Genomic DNA, 19,378 nt, shown 5'->3' on the forward strand with positions numbered 1-19,378 from the left:
GCCACTGGGCTGCGGGAGCCTCCTCCCCCGCTGCGCCCTGCGCCGCGGATCCTCCTCCCCTCCTCCTATCTGGGGCTCCAGTTTTGGCAGGCGGTTGCCAGGACGGTGGGTGGGGACTCCCCTCGCTGCCCGGGCGGCGGGGGCACAGCAGCAGTGTCCCCCACACCCTCCCTCCGCAGTCGGTGTTGGGAGCCGCCGGCCCTAGCGCTGCCCCGGCCCCGCCGCAGGGCTCGGGGCGGCCCAACTTCGCCCCCTCCTTCCGCGCATCTCCGGGCTTGGCGCCTGGGCGCAGCAAAGCCGACAGACACCCGCCAGGTAAATCGGACCCCCTGCACCCCGACCGGCGCTTAACGTGCGGCCGTGCCGCCGGCGGGATGGGGCGGCCGCCGGCTTGGGCGACAAGGATTGGAAAATAATCAAAAAAACAAGATCAGATCGATTTCTGCAGACGGCAGCAGGGAAGCGCTTTCTAAACACAGGCGCTGGACCCCGCGGCTCTCCGTGCCGGTGGGAGCCGCCGGCGGAGGAGTCGGGCAGGGCAGGACCGCGGGGCTCGGCGCGGATGCCAGGGGCTCGGCAGGCGGGCTGGGCTGGGTTGGGCTGAGCTGGGCTGGTCCGGCCCGGCCCCTCCTTCGCCCCCTCCTCCTCCCAAGGGGGCAGCTCGGCACCCCACGGCCGAGCCCCGAAGGTGGGCGCTGCTGGCGGGAGAAGGGTTCAGTTCCCTCTGAGCCCGGAGACCCCCGAATGTGCGCGAGGAGACCCTGCTGGAAGTTTGCTCTTGCCGAAAGAATGACCTCCTTTTCGACCCCTTAAGTTAGAGATTTAGGACTTGCTCCTTAAAAACATTGACTGACATATTCACTGCACCCACGCTTTAATGAGTCCACACAAATCCTTACACTACTGCTTGTTATCCCTTCATACAGGGGCATGGTACATGGGAGCCGAAAAATACTTCATGCTCGGTTAATTCTAGCTTCTCCATAAGCTCCAAACCAGGTTTTCTTCTGCCTCCTTTCTCCCCTGTACACCTATGTCTGCTCCCTGCTCTGCCCACCTGCTGCTATCTGCATTAACCTCTCCTGCCCACCTGTACTCCAAAAGCCTTTGCTACAGTTAAAGGCTATCAATTTTCACATTCCAATGTGTGCTAAAGCTCTGATGAAGATCCATGCAAATCCGTGCCTACAGTTTTCTATTTACTAATCAAGACCTAAGCAGAAAGGAAATAGTAATTTTTACTGCCTGCTAGTGGTTGCACTGAACCTTATCCTTCATCTTCTGTGGGCTTACAGAGCATCTGCCAGCTGAGCACCTGGTGCCAGATCAATCTTTTTCCTTCCTTTTAGCTCTTCACTTTTTCATTCCATTCAGTTGTTTCATACAGTACCATATTCTTTTTATTTCCCCTATTCCCTCTTCCTTTTTGCTTTAACTTTTTTTATTTTTTTTCTTTTTTTTTTCTTTTTTTTCTTTTTTTCCCCTCATATTTATTATTACTTGCTAAAACTCTGCTCTCTGCTTGACAGATCACTGAGGTGCTTAAAAATCAAAAATGTCCTGGCTGGCCAGGTACCACAGTCACACAGCTTCACCAGGGGAATGCCCTCCTCTCCCTTCCTATCTTTTTTCTCTCCCCTTGTTTCTTTCCGCTTCCCTGGTTCTTCTGTGTGGTCTCACTGCTCTACATTCCCCTGGTTGCAATTAGGAAAGCCCATCGTTTCTATTCCCTTTTTCTTCTTTTATTCCACTCTCTCCCTTCTTCCACCCCAACCTGCCTTCATTGCCATACAGCTACAGGTCATAAAGTCACCACTGGCCTCATCTTTAGACCAGTTAAACCAGATCACAGAGGGAATGAAACTGCTAGGTCTGTCTTTCCCAGACGAGCAGCCAGACCCTCTCTGCTGTGTCCCTCCTGTCACAATAACTCACGCTCAAGATGATCCCACAAGTGTACCTGGCATTCACAGAGTACCATTAAATCCAGCAGCACAGCCCGGCTCTGGCCCGTGCTGTCCCCAGAGTGCCATATAACACTGCAGCCACTGCGCTTCAGGCTCACGGTGCTGACTAACAATTACCCTGCTTTATTTTCAGCCACTCACACAACAGGCACTGCCTGGGGAGATGAAGAAGCCACTCTGTTTGTATATTTGTTCTCAGACTTTGGGATATGGAAGTTCCACCAGAGGTCCTGTAATTGCCAAAACATGACACCTGAACTGTGAACCTGAAACTGTCTGAAAGGCAATCTCCTTACGGCACAGTAGTAGGGTTTTTGCTCTGACTAGCGCTGGTATTTTCCTTAAAAAGATTTTTGTTGTTGATAGGAAAACTCTACTTATAAAAGCATTTTTTAAAGATACAAATATGTCTGTCTTCCAAAAGGGACAGCTAGACCCACAAGCCCCTTTTCTCAATTACTCTCTCTAGCAATTCCTTTTGAATTATAGAGACTGAGATACAATCATTTTTTCATGTAGTTCCTAGCTCCAAAGCATTCTACCCTCTTAATGCGACACTGCACACACACTCTCTCAGTAACACGTTATTCCCAGCTATACTTCAACACTTAGGCTAGCTGACATCTACAGGCTTGTAGTCCCTGATGTACCCATCCCATCTCACCACTCCACAAAAACTACTACTTGTAATCCGTGCAGGCAGTGCTAGGCTGGTGTGAGGTACAAGTTGCGACCAGCATCTCCTCACTGAAACACTGAGGTCATGCTGTTGAGCCACCAGCGTGGTTCCTTGCACCTAATGCCAGATGCACAGCAAAAGTAATCTCAACCCTTTTTGGAAGAACCCTTCTAGTACGTGATGAGGGCAGACTACATCTTGAGTACTAAACCCACCTCTTGTAGAGCTTTTCTGAGGCCTGCACAGTTTTGAGATGCTTATGCTACAAGAAACAGGCTGATGAGAGGCTTCAAGGGCAGCTGATGCCAATTTATCCAAGACACGTGGCCATGCCATGTGTGCCCATGCTCAGAGATCAGCTCCCAGCCGAAAAGCAGCTGTCGGAGGTGTTTCAGGCCCTGAGAGATCTCAAAGCGAGGGCAGGGTCTGTCCTGGCTGTGCACTGCACTCCTGAGCTGGGTGGGCAGCAGCAGCTGGCAGCAGAGCCCTGGGGCTGACTGCACCTGATCCCATCACACGTAGCCACGTCTGTGAGTAATGCCGTCTGTTGCTGTGCTTGGCCAGGAGACGCTGTACTGGTGAGGAATTACGCAACCTCAGTTATTCACACTTGTATTATAGCTTGGCTGTGCTGCTCTTGGAAGGCTGCAGATTCCAAAAAGTTTCCCAGAACTTGGGAGAAGCCAAATGGTGCAGATGAGTGTACCAAAACTTCCTCAGCAACACAAGTGCTGGGTACACAACACCCGTTCTCTTTCTTCTCTGTCTATCCAAAACTGTCTATCTAAAACTGTGCTCATGGATCCTTGTCTTTAAAACACTTTGTGCCCTGTGTCTGATGTCTCTAAAGGCCCTAGGAAAGTAGCCTTGATCAAGAACATCAGTGAAAAAATGGTTTTTACAGTTCAGCTAATATTTATGAGCTAGGTTTTCCTTAAGTCAGCACTAAAAGTATGGACTAAGGTTCTACAGCTGCTAAGAATAAATCTCACCAAATGTACATGGGACATTAGAGTTAGCCTCTTCCCTCTTGACACCACATTGTGGTATATTTACAAAACATGCGTTTACAGGATTGAAAAAAACCCAACCAAACTGCACTCTGCACAATTCTTGAGAGAATGTGTTCCCATGCACATGAGCTACTGCAAGCTATCACCACTACTCTTAGTTCCTAAGAAAGAAAAAAAATCTATTTAACCTACAAGAAACTTGCCCAAACATGGTCCCAGCCAGTCCTAAAGAGAATGGAGTTTGGGGGTCACCACTGTTCAATGGTAATTCCTCTTGACAAAAGCATGGGTCTGATTCAAAAAGCCTACCAGAAAAGGCTTGGAAGCCCAGTTGCCAGTTAAAAAACCCAACACTGAAGGAAGGGATGCTACCTATTTCAGCAGAAGGTCAGTGAAGGACATACAACCTGTATGCACTTGCTGTGTATGAAGATGGAAATTCTCCCCTCACCATGGAACAACAATGCTTATTTCAGGTCTGTGTATTTTCAGGCCTGGTTTGACCAAGAGTTGGCATACTTAGCCCAGACACGTGTTTGTGTCAGAAGTTTGTGAATCTCAAGCAGATTTTATGATCATCTATTTTTCATGTGTGCAGGAAAAGCACACATGGCTTCACTCGAATGCACAGGCAGTAGGGAGCTCTTTGCCTACATGCAGTTTTACAGATTTTATACAGCTTTCAGCTAAATCACATATCTCAATGCAAAGTATGCCACTCTTGGATATCACATGGATTTTTAATGCTCTGAGGGATCCTTTGGGTCTATAAACAACAAGTAGATTACATTCATCTACATCATGACAGACTTTTCCCTCCCCTTGCTTGTGAGAGAAATATGGCTCCTGTTCTTCCCTGGAACTAGCATGTAATCCAAGTACAACTCATGTGCAGTTATGAGAAAAGCATGCCATATTTTTCATTGTAATTAACCGCTTCAGAGCAAGACTTCTCATGTATAAAGATGAAGAAAGGTCTCAGCTTTGCCTGAAAGACAACTTGCCTTTCAGCAATGTCTCACACTTTGAGTTTTGACTAAAACATTCCACCACTTTGGTGACCTGTTGTGCCAAAAAAGCTGTCTTGTGTTACTCTTTGCTTTCAACTGAATTTGCTGGCACATGCCAAGGGACAGAACAAAGTATTGCACTTTATACTGGAGCACTATTTTGTGCTGCTCCACACATGAAACTGATGTCAGGAGAAAGTGCACAAAGGGCATGGAAAATGTAAATAAATACTGTGATCCTTTTACCTTCAGTTTTAAATAGATGGATTGAAATGCATGGATCCTAAAGATTTATGAATCCGTTTATAGTCCATTCTGGAGTTTTAACATTTCATGCAGCTTGTAGGAGGGAGTGTATTATTTATAAAAAGTCATGGTTATTCAGCAGTGTTTATTTCTGAAGAGCAACAAAACATCTTCAAGGAAGAAGAAGAAATTCATAACTCTGGTTTACTACCAGGGTTATGCAACTTAACAGTCTTTTTTCATGATTGATTTACAAAGAACTTTGCTCTTATGAGCACCTTTGAACATTTTGCTACCAGCAGTAGAAATCACCTCCATCTCTCCATCAGGACAGACAGCACTGGAATGGATTAAATGGCTTGATAGCCCTTCAAAGAGTCAGATACAGAGGTGGTGGTGGTGGGAGCCTTTCCTGTCATGGACATACTTGAGCTTTATTTTTGCAGCTCTTTTCCCAGCACAGTGTTGAATGGAAATGCAGAAATAGGGCCTGCGAGGAGAAAACCCACAACAGCAATTTTTGCTTTCATTTTCTATCTTTGGGCTCCTTTGCCCAGAGTTGTTTTTAAGACAAAAAGCCTGAAAGGATTATAATGTAAAAGTAAGTGCAGCCTTAACATACCTTTGGTCTTTCTAGCTACTTTACCTCATTGGAATTGCAGTGATTGCTTTTCTTCCTAGCAGGTAATAAATCAGTTTCAATGAAAAAGAAAAACAACCCAGACATAAACCAGCATTTACAAATGGCATTTCTCAGTAAACTTTTAGCTTCACCCTCTATGAAAATGGAGCTTGGAGAAGTTACATGCAGCTCACCTCCACTGACCACACAGCATCCTTCTACCTAGATACAATTCCTGCAAACCACCAAGGGGAATTCATAGTTTAACTGAACAAATCCCAGGCAGTCTGACCTATCCCTCCTGTCTCTGCTTGGCAGTGCTGTCAACAGAAACACCTGAACTGTGTTTATCTGTAGAGCAGAGCCCAGTCACAGCCAGATGTAGCACAGCTCATCACAGCAGCCATTTCTGGCTTGTCTCCAGCACAGCCTTGGGGACAGGGGGATGGCACTGCTCAGCTGTTCAGTGGGTGCAGTGAGGGACAAGTGCTGCTTCCTGTGAGAGGCAGCACTGCTGAAAGCACATGCAAGGTACCACACACTGCTGAGATACCTCATATGGGTCCTCTGACATGTAGCAAAGAGCAGGAGATCAGAGCAAGGTTATGGGGGTGTTAGCTTTGCACGCTCACAGCTGAAGGTAGCTGGAGGCTGGGACTGCTCAGGGATGACAGTCAGTGTCCCTGTGGTTAATAGCTCCTGATAGATTTTATTTCCGTGAATTTCCCACAAACATATGGCAGCCAGGAGGACCTGTGGTCACGAGCTTCACGAACTGTAGGAGAAGATAACTCTCCTAAACTTGGCACCTGCTAACATCATTTGATACTCCTACTTCATACATTATGAAACAATAAACAATCATTTTGTATTCAGCACCTTGTGCCAGCCCTTATCTGTAAGCCCTGCTCCGTGTCCCCTGATATATTCCTAAATCATTCTAACAGATAACACCCTGCCTATGCTTTCCTTTAGCTTAAGGAAGGAGCTCTGGCACCAGTGTCTCTACTTAGGAGAGGCACCAATGGGCAGTGTCTGACCACTGCATGAACTGCCAGCATGAGTGTCCCTGCCACAGCCCTGAGAGTGTCCCTGCTGTCCTGGGCACATGCCATGGGTCCAGTGTGTGAACCCAAAGCCACTGTTACAAGTGTTTGGGACCTAAAGGGCACCTGCATGCCCCAGGCAATACTGAGATAAGTTCAACTCTTCTACCATGGTCTCATGCCACAGTGGTGACCAGAGTGGTGGTGGTGGTGTGGTCCTGTGTGCTGCTCAGTGGAAACCTGATGGACAGCCTTTATCTGGCCTGTGTCAGGTCAGAGAGGGAAAAGTCATGGGAGCATTTTCAGTTGTCCTTGCGAGTAGAGCAACAATGAAAATTAAGTATAACAGCAAACATGCTAAGGCTCTTGAAGGATTTGCATAAGAAGGATTTGCACCTAGATCAGAAGTCAAAATCCTTTGAAATTTTTGCAGGCAGACAGACACACACACTCATACCCACACATGTGCATAAAACAATGCTTTCGATATTATGAAATCAGATTCCACACCTGAGAAGGGCAAGGCCTAGAAGAGCTACAGTTTTGTAAAACATCATTTGGCATTTTCTATCTGAGGATCTGAAAGGGATGCTTTGGCAATACTGACACTGTACACAACAGACTACCAAGAGCAAGCACAGAGATGATGTCCTAAGGAAAACAAATATTGTATCCCATTTAATGTATGGCACCAATACTTAGTCAGCTAGAGTATTTTATCAACCACACTAATCTCCTATCTGACTTGCAAGATATCACACTTATATTTAACATTACCTTAAATTAAACAAAACAGCAATACATAGAGATATTGTTATAACCTGAAAACAGTTCACTCCGCATAATTAAATTTTAATTCAAGATGTCATTGCTTGTGTATGACAGAAACATTTTTTATGATCAGTCAGACAATTTAAAAATAATAGTTACCTTTATTTGAAGGCATATCAAAATAGTAAAAAATGCAAATGAAGATTCTTCACTGGCGAAAACATTGATGCCAAATTATATCTATAAATGGTAACTTATTTAAAAAAAAAAAAAAGATTTTTCAAGTACATCAAATAAAGCTCTGGTATAATACAGAACTCCATGCTGCCTTAACCAGAAAGTACAATAGCTTCCATTTAAAGAAACAGGAATTAAAGGCAGAGTGCAGTTCTAAATACCATTCCCATCTACTCTCAAAATAGCAGCAGAGTAATTTTTCATAGGTCTGTGACACACAAACAGAAAGCACCCTGGCTATTTGCTGCCCAACACATGAAAAGTGTCTTTTGCATGTAATATTGGGAGACCCAGACTGAAGGTGAGCACGATATCTCTGTACTTGTGATATCCATGAAGTTACTCATCCCTCTCCACAACCTCTCAACTGCTTTTCTCTGCTGGTGATCTGTGTCTCTGCTGACCCCACTCTGCTCCCAGACCCTGTGCGGTGAGGTTTCCAGGCACAGCACCCATCCTGCTATCCTATGGTCCCACACTGCCGGGAGCAGTGGGACCCTGTTGGGTGTCCACCCTGCTCCTGCTGCAGCCCTGCTGGAGGGTCTCAATCCCAGATGGCTGAGGACAGGACTGGCAAAGGCTTTTGCTCCCCATGGAAATGGCACCCTGCCCAGAATACAGCCTCACCACTTGTTTTTCCTTTGCTTCCTGAAACTTGCCACAGCTTCGGAGCAAGGCAATCACTGTTAAATTTTATGCAAGAGGAATACACAGCAATTATGAGAAGCTCTCTGCAATCCCCTGTCCTGCAATACCCACTGCCTCACTGCCAGCAGCAGACAGGACATGGAGGAGTGTGGTGCAAGAAGGACTCTGAGAGATCCCCTGCAGATGATTTATGAGCTCAGACTGCTCTAAACTCTCTAAACTCTCTTTCCATCGTAGCAGGAAGATGTAAAATCTGCTGGGTGCCAGCTGTGTGAGCGAGCAGGGTGTGTGGATGTGCAGTGTGTTGATAACAGACAAGGTGCCAGTAGATGGCTCTCAAGATATGAGGCCTATGGCTTTCCCAGGGCTGAGACACCTTCCTGGTTAGTGAGCAGCGACTGCTGCTGCATGCTGGGAGCAAAATAGCCACTCAAACTGTGCCCTGGGACAGCACAGGGGTTGTGTGGAACTGCGGCATCTTCTCCCCAGACATCCCTAAAAATAGCAAAGTTCTGAGCTTTGTTATTTTTGATAATTCAGGCAAAAATGTACTCCTCGCTAAGGCACACTTGAAATCTCCCTTTAATTCTTTAAGTGAGATTTAAGGGCTGTTTAAGTAGGCTGGGAAAAGCTGAGATAATGCTCCTGCAGTACCCCTGTTAGTGTACAAGAAGAGGCACTGCCAGTCCCAGTGGGTTATGTAGTTAATAAGTTAGATTTTCTTAACTGAGCAGTTGAGCTGTGTCTATTTAGAGTTGATTTTCTCAAGCATACATGAACTAACACCCCTAAGGGGAGGGGGTCCAGGGGGGATGATCACAGTTAGAAATTCTGCAGAGGATTGAAATGAATTTTTAGTACTGTGTAACTACAGTAGGTAACATTTAATGAGGAGGAGAGGAGAGAGGAGAGAGGAGAGAGGAGAGAGGAGAGAGGAGAGAGAGGAGAGAGGAGAGAGGAGAGAGGAGAGAGAGAGGAGAGAGGAGAGAGGAGAGAGGAGAGAGGAGAGAGGAGAGAGGAGAGAGGAGAGAGGAGAGAGGAGAGAGGAGAGAGGAGAGAGGAGAATCTCATTCTTAATTCAGGCAGTGATTTATATCCCAAGCCTGAATTTTGTAAATTGAGTAAAGATAGATAACAAAAGCAACCAAATTCTTCTATCTGTTCAGTCACTCTTAAAACAAGGAACACAACTTAATTCAGACAACTAGCCATTTAGTGTATAAACTAGAAATTCTGCTGGAAATTTTATTAAAATTTTAATTAAATTTGGGTTTATTGTTACTTAAAATGCAGTTTTCCACAAAGCATGTCCTGAGGCCTTTTCCACCTGACTGTGATACATTTTCCTGGTCAGCAACCCCAGTCTATATTTATTACACTCCTTCTGTTTCTTGGTTTCACGTCAGGGACAGCCAGAGTGATTGCTGACTAAATAATTAGCCAAGGGAACACCATCTCTGTATGTTTCTGTACCCATTAGGTTAGCGACAAAGAAAACTAACTTTCATAATCTCTTTCCCTATAGGCACCGGGCAGTTTCCAAGAGCAAAGTAGGGAGAAAATGTAATTGCTAAAATCTCACACACTCATTATTAGACTAATGATACCTTTTTCTCTCAATCTTGCCCCATAAAGGCATCTATAGAAGCAAAGGTGTAGAGCTGCAGCTTCCCATTATAATAGGAAGGAGAAATGCAGGCTTGTAGTATTTCAGCCCCATCAAGCAATAGTGTGAGTACGCAGATTATTACAGTATTATGTAACGTGGTAGAATAAGATAATAATATAGTATTATTGTCATTCAGTGTGCCCAAACCATTTCCAGCCACAAGCAAAATAAGGGTGAGGGCAGGGAGCTTGTGCTGACACCACTGAAGGTTAGGAGCCCTGAGTGACCTGCCTTCCTTCTGTGCCTCGCAGAGGAACAAGACTTCCTAATTTCCTATCCTGCTCCCAAGTTTGTACCTTCCCTCTTGCTTGAAATTTCACTGAGGATTTGGGCAGAGATGAACAAACTGCTTTATTTTGGTTTTCTGAACCCGTGCTTTTTACAGAAGATGAGTGTCACTCATCTCCAAAGCCTGGCATGAAACTCTGCTCTCAGGTTTGAAAAGGAACTGTCGAATTTAACTGTGTTAATGTAAATTACATCACTGAACTGTAGCCTTTCTGGTATTAATAGGGCTACCAGGAACTGTGTGAGTCATGTAAAAAAAGCTTCCATTCTTATACAAGGTCATAATTTTTCTTTTTTTCCCCCCCAAATTTTTCCCATATGAGGAGGTAGAGACCAGTATTAGCATTGGAAGGAAGTTGGCTGACATTCTGATCCCACTGAAATAAATGTGAGTTAGTTATTTTAGTTTGCCGGGATTTTTTCCATCAGCTTTCATGACTAATATAGTTAGTCCTTGATTTACATGCTATTATCTCCCTATGAACTTTAGAGAATCTTGTGCTCATTTCTTTTTATTACAGCACTAGAAACTATTAAAGAAAAGCTCACCTTGAAGTGTAGAAGACAAGGTGGTGGTTCTGCAAATACAGGCTATCTAATGAATTCATGGCTTCCCCTACAGAACTGTTCTGGTGATGGGAATTTTTAAAGATAAATTTGATAAAATGGATTTCACTTATTATGCTTCTCCTTTTATGGACTTGTGCCCTGATTCAATCTCCCATTCTGAACATCTGGTGTGCCTTAAAAAGATCCTTCCACGTGGAGCCTGGTTCCTGATTTCCTCAGCTATTATTTATTACATCGTTTGGGCTTTAGAAGGGATTGCTGAACCAGTGTGGATAATCTAAAAAATAAACTTTATCTAAAACTAATGCAAACTGTACAGCATAGGAGGTTTAGAAAAACCTACTCAACAGTCAAGTAAAACCCTTTCATTTATCTTGGTACATCCTGAATCCATCTCTGAACAGATATGGGACCATGAGGGAAAAAAACCAAGTACTTTCTGAGTGGCCAGAAGGCAGAAATCCCTCACACACTTGAAAATGATTGTCTGAGCAAAGTTTAGGGATCAGAGAGGTTTGAACTCCCTCATATTGCCCCCATCTCAGCTGCCAGGTGGCATCAGGAAGTTTCAATCCTTGTTTTGAGAACAGTGTCTATTACCCACACTTAAACCAGAGCATCTTTCTGAATTTAAATTATAGCTGCCTTAATAGCTTGCTGCCTGAAATGTTCTTCAACACTAAGGCAGAACACTTTCCAACAGTGCACAATCCAAACTGTGGGGCCCTGTTAATGCTGCATGCTGGCAAAACCCCTTTTTGGGAGATAGAAAGGTGATTAGCACTTTCCAAGCTCCAAATAGAAAGCTAAAACAATCTGGATTGAATGTGAACACTGCCTACAAAATTCTTTAACATCACATGTCTCCAGAGTCAAGGTTAGTGCCAATGGCTTCAGCAAATGAAGCAAAATAATCCCAGATCCAAGGCTTTCAGGAGTGAGAAAGGCAGAGCTATCGGTAGCAGCAGTGCTGCTCGCACACCGTTCGTTAAATATGGTGTGGAAACGTGAGTGCACAGGAGCCCATGAACCCAGATGGAGGATTTTTAACATGTTCTTGCAGTAACAGAGACTAACTCTGTTCAGGGCCAGGTGATGTGCTAGGTGTTGTACAACAGACCTTCTGGCACTGTTGGGGGTTTTCCACACCTCAAGCAGCAAGTTTTATTTAGAACTACTCACTTTTTTTTTTTTTTCAGAGAAGAAGGCTTCTCTTTTTTGTGTCAATAATACTGATTTGAAGCACAGATTATTTGTATATAATACTTGTTTCTTTTCTTTTAGGCTTAATGTTGTTAAGGACTTGTGTTGCCATAACAGTGCATTTTTCTGTAATAATGATGGGGCAGATCCAGTCCAAATCCTCCTCCGGGTCATATCCATCTGTTCTAACATACATATGACTTCTGTTCTAACATAACACGTATCTGTTGTTCAGAGGATGTAAACTGGCCCAAGAGATGTGGGGAGTGAGCTCTGGATTGCCTGGTCAGATCCTCTTTACTACTGTTATAAACACCTCTGGGTTATTTTGCTGAATCAAAATTAAGTGTTTTCTTGTTTGACCTTCAAGAGCACTTTTAAGCAATTTGGCACCTTGAAATATAGAGAAAACAGTTTCTTAAAAGCAGCAGTATGTCTGCACCACCACCTTTCTATATGGTACCTAAAGACAGCACGCCAGCACTTTATTGCAGAAATTTGTTCTGTGCTGGAAAGCAGCCCCAGTGCAGACTTAAAAGACAATGTCTCCCTGCCTCATTAGAGCAGCTGCCCAGGGCAGACCTGAGCTGCCCACCATGGCTCCCCTGAGGCACATTTGCTGGTTACAGCTGACCCAAAGATGTGGGGGAGCCGTGGCTGGATCGAAGCTCAGGAGTGCTTCCCAAATGCGAGTTCAAAAGGATTTCTGACTTCCCACCGGGGGAGGAATTGAGCATGTGGCCTGTCCCTCCCCTGTGCCAGCAGGTCCTGCAGCAAGCACGGTGTGAAGGCCACGAGGGCTGTGCTTGGGTCTGGCTGGGTGCCCAGCCCAGCCCAGCAGCCACCGAGGGAAAGCAGAGCCAAGACTGCTCATCTAGAGAACCCCTGCCCGCCAGGGATGGTGCTCCAGAGGCAAATGCTCCACTGCCTTCTACAAATGATGTGTTTGTTAAAGACTGTCAAATGGCTTAGAAGAAGATTTTTGGAAAATGTACAAAATGAAAACAAAATTACAGCACTTCTGCAGATAGTGACAAAGCATGAAGATACATCAGCATTAAATAAATAGCCAGCTTGGGGTTCTCAATTGCAATTACCACGTACTCTCTCTGTTTGTAATACCTAGGAGACCCATAGCACATTACAGAATTTTGTTAATTACTAAGTTAGTGAAGAAGGAGAGGAAAAAATACTGTGACCAAAATGTATATTGTGTATTGATTTAGAGAATTGTAATTTAGGTTTAATAATTTGTCATTCCTCTTAATAGGCTATGCTGTATTTTATAAAAAGTAATGAAACCTTTACAATACAGAGGAAATCACTTCCCACTCTGTCACTTCATGTATGCTGAGAAATGGGAAGGAGTGGTTTCCCTTCCTCTTGCCCTATTTATAAAATGTGCAGTTTGGCAAAGAGTAGATTAGCAAGATCACAGACTCCTCTTTGCTGCTGTTTATCATGCGACAGTGGGCAAAATAGTAACTGGTGTGTGATGTTAAGAGAGTCTTCCCAGGTAATACCCTCAGGAAGCAATCACAGGAGTATTCAAAACGGTGACAATCATTGTCCCATCAGTTTCAGCAGTTCTCACCAGCAAAAGCTGCTCAGCTCATTGAATGATAATGAGATCATCTCTCTATTGCTTGAAAAGCTAAGTTGCTCAGATCAGAACTTCCACGAGTAATAGAACACTGAAAGCTATTAATGAAATCACAGTTGGTTCACATCTAACTAGAGGAACAACCACAACAAAATGAACTTGTCATGAGAAATTATTTAATCTCACTGCAGCTGCAACCTTTGTTTTGAGTGCACGTGCCCATTTGGGCTAAATAATTCCCTACAACCATACTGTGAAAACTTTAGGGGGAAAAAGCTTCATACAGAGCTTCAAACAAAACCAAGTATTAAGTTCTTATGTGTGCTTTCTTTACAGAGGCATTAATCATTTTCAGTTATTGCTCATTTTTAGTGCCGATAACTCCTGCTACATCCTCGCTGTTAGAGACGTGAAAAGCTTCACAGCACGGTGAGGAGGTCAGGTCCCAGCTCCTTTCCAGTGGAAACAGGGCTTATGGGATTACATTGATTATGAGCATGCAACTCTTTTCTCTCTCATACATTATTTATTTAATTGGCTGCTTTCAACCAAACTAGAGAATCACAGATATCTCTAAAGTAATTAAATTCCTACAAGTTTCATTGAAGCAGACAAATAGGAAAAGGACAGAGACCCTAGACATGCTCTGAACTGAGCTTCTTTTTAATAGACACCAAAGGACCTCCAGAGGAGATTCAACTAATGATACCAAGTACAAGTAAAATCCATGTGAAACTTTGACCCTTGTCAAGGGTCTTCTGAGACAAATTAGATGCCAGTAGACACAAATGTAGTGCTGATGAATCTGTGCCAGCAGCCATCAGCTGCTGCATACACCTTGCATTTGGCATGGATGCTCGATGTGTTGAAAATGTACTCCAAAGTTCAACACACTGTGCTTCAATTTGGAGACACATTACTGCTCTGCCACACACTTCTGTGTGATTATGGATGAGGATTTGTACGATGATGCTAAAATGAGGACGTATAAGGAAATATGCAACAGATAATAAGGCACTCACACAATGTGGGAATACAAAGAGGGAACCTCAAAGACAGAAAAATAATATGCCTAAACCTGGAGAAAATTAGGAAATTATGATACAGACCTCCTTTTTTCCCACTTATGCATAACTTCGCTTCTAGATTTTAGGCACATTGTTTTTACTGATCTTATTTCTTGTGTCCTTTTTCCTTTTTTTTTTTTTGTCTGACCACCTACCCCGTGACACAAGCTGTTTCCTTCCAGGTGATTAAAAATATGTAATTAGCCTGGAAAGCACTAGAGGCACAGCTCACAGCTTCTGAATGAGGGTCTAGGAAGGGAGTCCAAAGAGGCTGCATCCCAGGATAGCTGGGATTTTCAGAGAATTGCAACTCTGCCTGCAGTTTGATTCTCATCCCCTGTTGGTTGCTGTGATATATCCCCAGTAACTTCTCTCTTGAGACTTAATTATAAATTAACTTCCCAAGTTTTAAAAATTTGAACAGGCCTCCAAACAAAAGCATCAGAAGTAGGAAATATATATATGTGACAATCACCTATTAAGAGCCACATACATAGGGAATGGCATCTAATCCACTAATCCCCAACAGCTGGAGAAAATTCATTACTTGTAGACAAGCACAGATATTCCTAAGCCCCGGTGTCCTTTCATAGCTACACTCACTTTTCATGCACTCTTTTTGCAGAGATGGAATACAATAGCAGAACAGAGGTAGCTGTTCTGATTGGGAACACACATTACAAACATATATCTTCATAAGTATAGTGTATAGGGTTTTTTTTTAATTCCCCCTCCCAATTAGTTAATTTTTCTTTAAAGCACAATTTTTTTTAATTGGTGGAAATTCTCTTCTACTTAGGATCATCTTTTTCACTTTCTCTTCATTTTTTGTGATTCTCAAAGCACCTCCCTTTCTGGGGAAAAAAAACCCCAAAATAAACAACCATAAAACCAAAACTCTCAAATCTCAATGTCAAGTGTTTGATGTGTCAATCACTTCTGTTTATCTAGATGAAAAGAGAATTAGCTATTTCATATACAGTAGGAAGTCCAGGACAAAACCAGAAGCTAAGTGGCTTCCCACAGATCTCTTTATGTCAAGTCATAGATCCTCTTACTGCTGTGCAGAGGATAATGAAAGATAACAAAGGCACTGCCATGCTGCCAGATCACTTGTCTTCTGTTTAAATGTATCCTTAATGATATAACTACCCACAATCTCATACCTAAGCAGGTCAACAGAATACAGACATGGCAAATATCTAATTGACTCTTAGAACAACATCTCTGGTGTTGTGCCTGTGCAACATTGCTTATTACACTGCCAAATTAAGGAAGACCAAACCAGCAAAGAATTCTGGGTGACAAAACAAAGTGTATCTCATAGCTCTAGATGGACCACTGAATGATCATTCCTCTGCTCACAAAGTTTGGTTCCAGCTACACCTCTGAATTGCTCATTCCTTGAAGACATCTGGTGTAAATTGCTTTCTGAAAAGTAGCCACATCTTTCACAAAGTTATGCAGATACAACAGCTGTTGTATGTATGCTCACCCAACAGCGAGAAGTGGCATTCTGCTTCTTCCCCATCTTGGAACATAAACTCACTTCTTTGCCTCTACTGCGCAAGCAGAATTTGATTTTTGGGCTTTTTTTTTTTTTTGGGGGGGGGGGTTGTTATTGTTAAATTTGGGGGGTTTTGCTTTGTTTTATTTTGTTGGCTTTGTTCTTTTTCTTTTCCTTTTCTGCTGGCTCCATTTCTTACAGCTATGCCTGCAAATGCTGTGTTGCTAAGTTCTGGCTTTATACCTAGAAAGCACTTCAAAATCCTGGCTGAGGCTGTGCTGAGTGCTCGGCAGCTGTTTTGGTGGCAGCTGTTTTCTCTGAGTCAGCTGGAAACCAGCTGTTAGTTAGTTACCTTCTCCTTGGTTAGAGGATGCTCACTGGAGGCAATTGCTGGCTTTGTGATTCATTTGCAGGAGATTGCTGGACAGATCCTGTTTTTCCCATTCACTGAAAGGCCACCTCTGCCAACAACTGTGCCATTTGGAAAGGTGTGACAATGCTACTGCTTTTGAAAGTTTGATTAATCAATATAATGTGAATTTTGTTCGAAACTGTATGGGTCCAACCTAAATTTCAGTTATCAACAGGAATGTCTCTACACACTTCACTGAGCTTTGAGTTAGACTGTGCTAAATACAGCATCTCTATTTTCCCAGCAGATGACTGTTGGAAACAAAATTCATCTGTGTGCAGAGAGATCAGAAAAAAAAATCTATACCAAACTCAAGCAATGAATAAACTATATCTGAGTTAGGTATGTGGTTTGATTCATCTGTCATTTAGACTGGCTTGGTATCAGTATCTCCTGACCTCAATCAAATGATTCTGGCAGTCCCCCTGAAAAACAGGGACAAAACAAACCTCTTGGAATAGCATTACATAAGCTATTGTTTTGGAGCTTTTAATAATATACAAGACACATACAATATCCATGTTTGGAGTCAAATAAGGATGGTATTTACTCTGAAATGAAGGGCTGACTTGGATCCTGGCCCTACAATAGTAGATGGCAAAAAAAAAAAAAAAAACCAAACCAAAAATCCCCAACAAAACAACTCTACTGATATTTTTTAAACTAAAATTTCAACAGGATTCTTTTTCCTGTGAGAGATATGAAGAGGTGTCTTTGCTCACATTATTTTAAGGCCTGTTTAATAAATCCACATGAATTGTCAGTATAGTTATCTGATTTGATTTTATATGACAGGAAAAGGGGAAATAAATGTATTTAACACAGAAAACCAAGCAGACATCTAAAATTATGAGATTTGTCCCAGTCTTTGCTATGACCATTTGATTCCACAGCTCCCCTGCCCCCACTCTTGTGTTTCTGTGCTTCTGTTCTTTATAGATTTTATCTGACTCTGAGACTCAGCTCCTGCCTCTGGAACAGAGATAGCACACCTTGGCTACTGCAGTCTAAGTAACGAAAAACGACTATTAGGGTAATTGTTGCCAGAAGAGAAAATTTTGATATGTTCTAGCTGTATAGTAACTGCCATAGAGTGCTACACACAACACAAACATTTGCCTAGAAAGGGACAAACCCCATGTCCCTTTTCAGTTTTCCCCAGTTTCTCGGGGGGGAAGGTTTTTGTTTTTCTTTAAATCCTCATCAGCCTGTATCACAGGAGGCATGCACAAATACAATCATACAATAAGCTGTCTAAATATTTATAGTGCCAGGGGATAAGGAGACATTTTAAACACTTAATTGCAGTAAGAAGCTGAATACAGAAGCCAACAGACGTACCATTGCTCAATCCCCCTTGGTCAAGGAGAGGGACAAATATTAATATAACACAGGGCAAGCACAACATCTAATAAAGCTGGATCGACCCTTCTCCCAGAGCACTGCCAGTCACCAATTCCTGATGAAAGATGTTAAACAGGAAAATGTCTCTAAGAAGTTTTGCACGGCCTTGTGGAATGGGCTGGTGACCTGCTGTCTGCCCTCCCTGGTGAGGCACTTTAAAGCACTGCTCCTGGTAAGGAGATGAGGCAAAGGAGGTGGAAGAGGAAGGGAGGGTTTGTTCTTAAGGGAAAAAGGTTTTCCCAGTGATAGAAACCCACATGTTACAGATGGGTACATGCTCAGCTCCTGCCTGCTTTCAGAATGGTTTCTACTCTCTGACACCTACTGTTGCTTTTTTTTTTTCCTACATCATCGGCAAGGATTGACTCTCTGAAACAGGGATTTATTTGGGAGAAAAATTGGAAGTTGTAGTCCTTGCAAAAAGCAGCCAAACTACTTCTGAGTGAATTGCCACTATAACCACAATCTGATATCACACAAACATGGAACTAACGCTGCTCCTGTAAAGGTCACAGGATTTGTTTTGTCTTTGTTGAACCTTAGGCTGCTGTTTCATATTCTAATAGAAATTAAAGAGCTAATTACATACCATTTAGACTACACATGAGGGGGACAGGCTCAGCTTCCAGCTGAGCTGGGAAAATTTTAATTGTTTAGTTAGAAAAGCAATCTATTTGGAGACATGTGAAAGCAACTTCTGATTCTAGGTTAAAAGTCATTAGAGCAAGTTATGATCTTACAACTATTAGTTTCCTAATTTAGATCGAGGAACAGCAAGTGTAAGGAAAAGGCAGTGACTGTGCAGATTAGATCATTAGACCCACAGTCAGCAGAACTAATGCCCATTAACCTAAGTGGCAGCATTAACACCCTTCTTCCTGGCATGGACCCACTGCCTCCCCCTAATCTGCTTTTCTGGAACAACACCTGGCTACAAGAGAGTGAGGCAATTCCAGGAAAAAAAAAACCAAAAAAACCGAGGCAGAAAGGCATCATCCATGCTCATTTGACTAGGGGATTTTCCACTGGGATATGGAGTCCAGCAGTGATGGGTGCAAGGGGAGTGTGTCCCCTACTTCCCACCAAGCTGCTCAGGACACTAAGGATCCCAAAGCCACTTCACTGGGAAACGACTGTGTGAAACTGCAGGGCAGAAGGAAGGAAAAGCACCAGTTCTCTTGCCAGAATCAATGTCACCTGCCTCTTCTCTCCTGCCTGGTCAAGCCACCCAAAAACCTGACAGACAGCTTCCTGCAGAGACTGGCTGTGGTGCCACTGGCAACCACACTACATCAATACCCTGCGGAAAAAAAAAAAAAGAAACAGAGAGAAGAGAGAATTCAAAGGCATTTTATTTTTATCATGATGAAAACGTCTCTTCATGTTCCAGTAGTGAATGTTACCTCACAAATTTTA

At 43.3% G+C, this 19,378-nt stretch overlaps 1 protein-coding gene across 1 annotated transcript in view; it reads right to left on the bottom strand.

The window, feature by feature from the left end:
* TMEFF2 (transmembrane protein with EGF like and two follistatin like domains 2) overlaps window positions 1-19,378 on the bottom strand; it is a 186,402-nt gene that overhangs the window by 122,619 nt on the left and 44,405 nt on the right. The window lies entirely within an intron of this gene.

This window comes from Lichenostomus cassidix, chromosome 7, assembly GCF_008360975.1.
Source record: "Lichenostomus cassidix isolate B80296 chromosome 7, HeHo_3.0, whole genome shotgun sequence".
In the NCBI taxonomy this organism is placed as follows: domain Eukaryota; kingdom Metazoa; phylum Chordata; class Aves; order Passeriformes; family Meliphagidae; genus Lichenostomus; species Lichenostomus cassidix.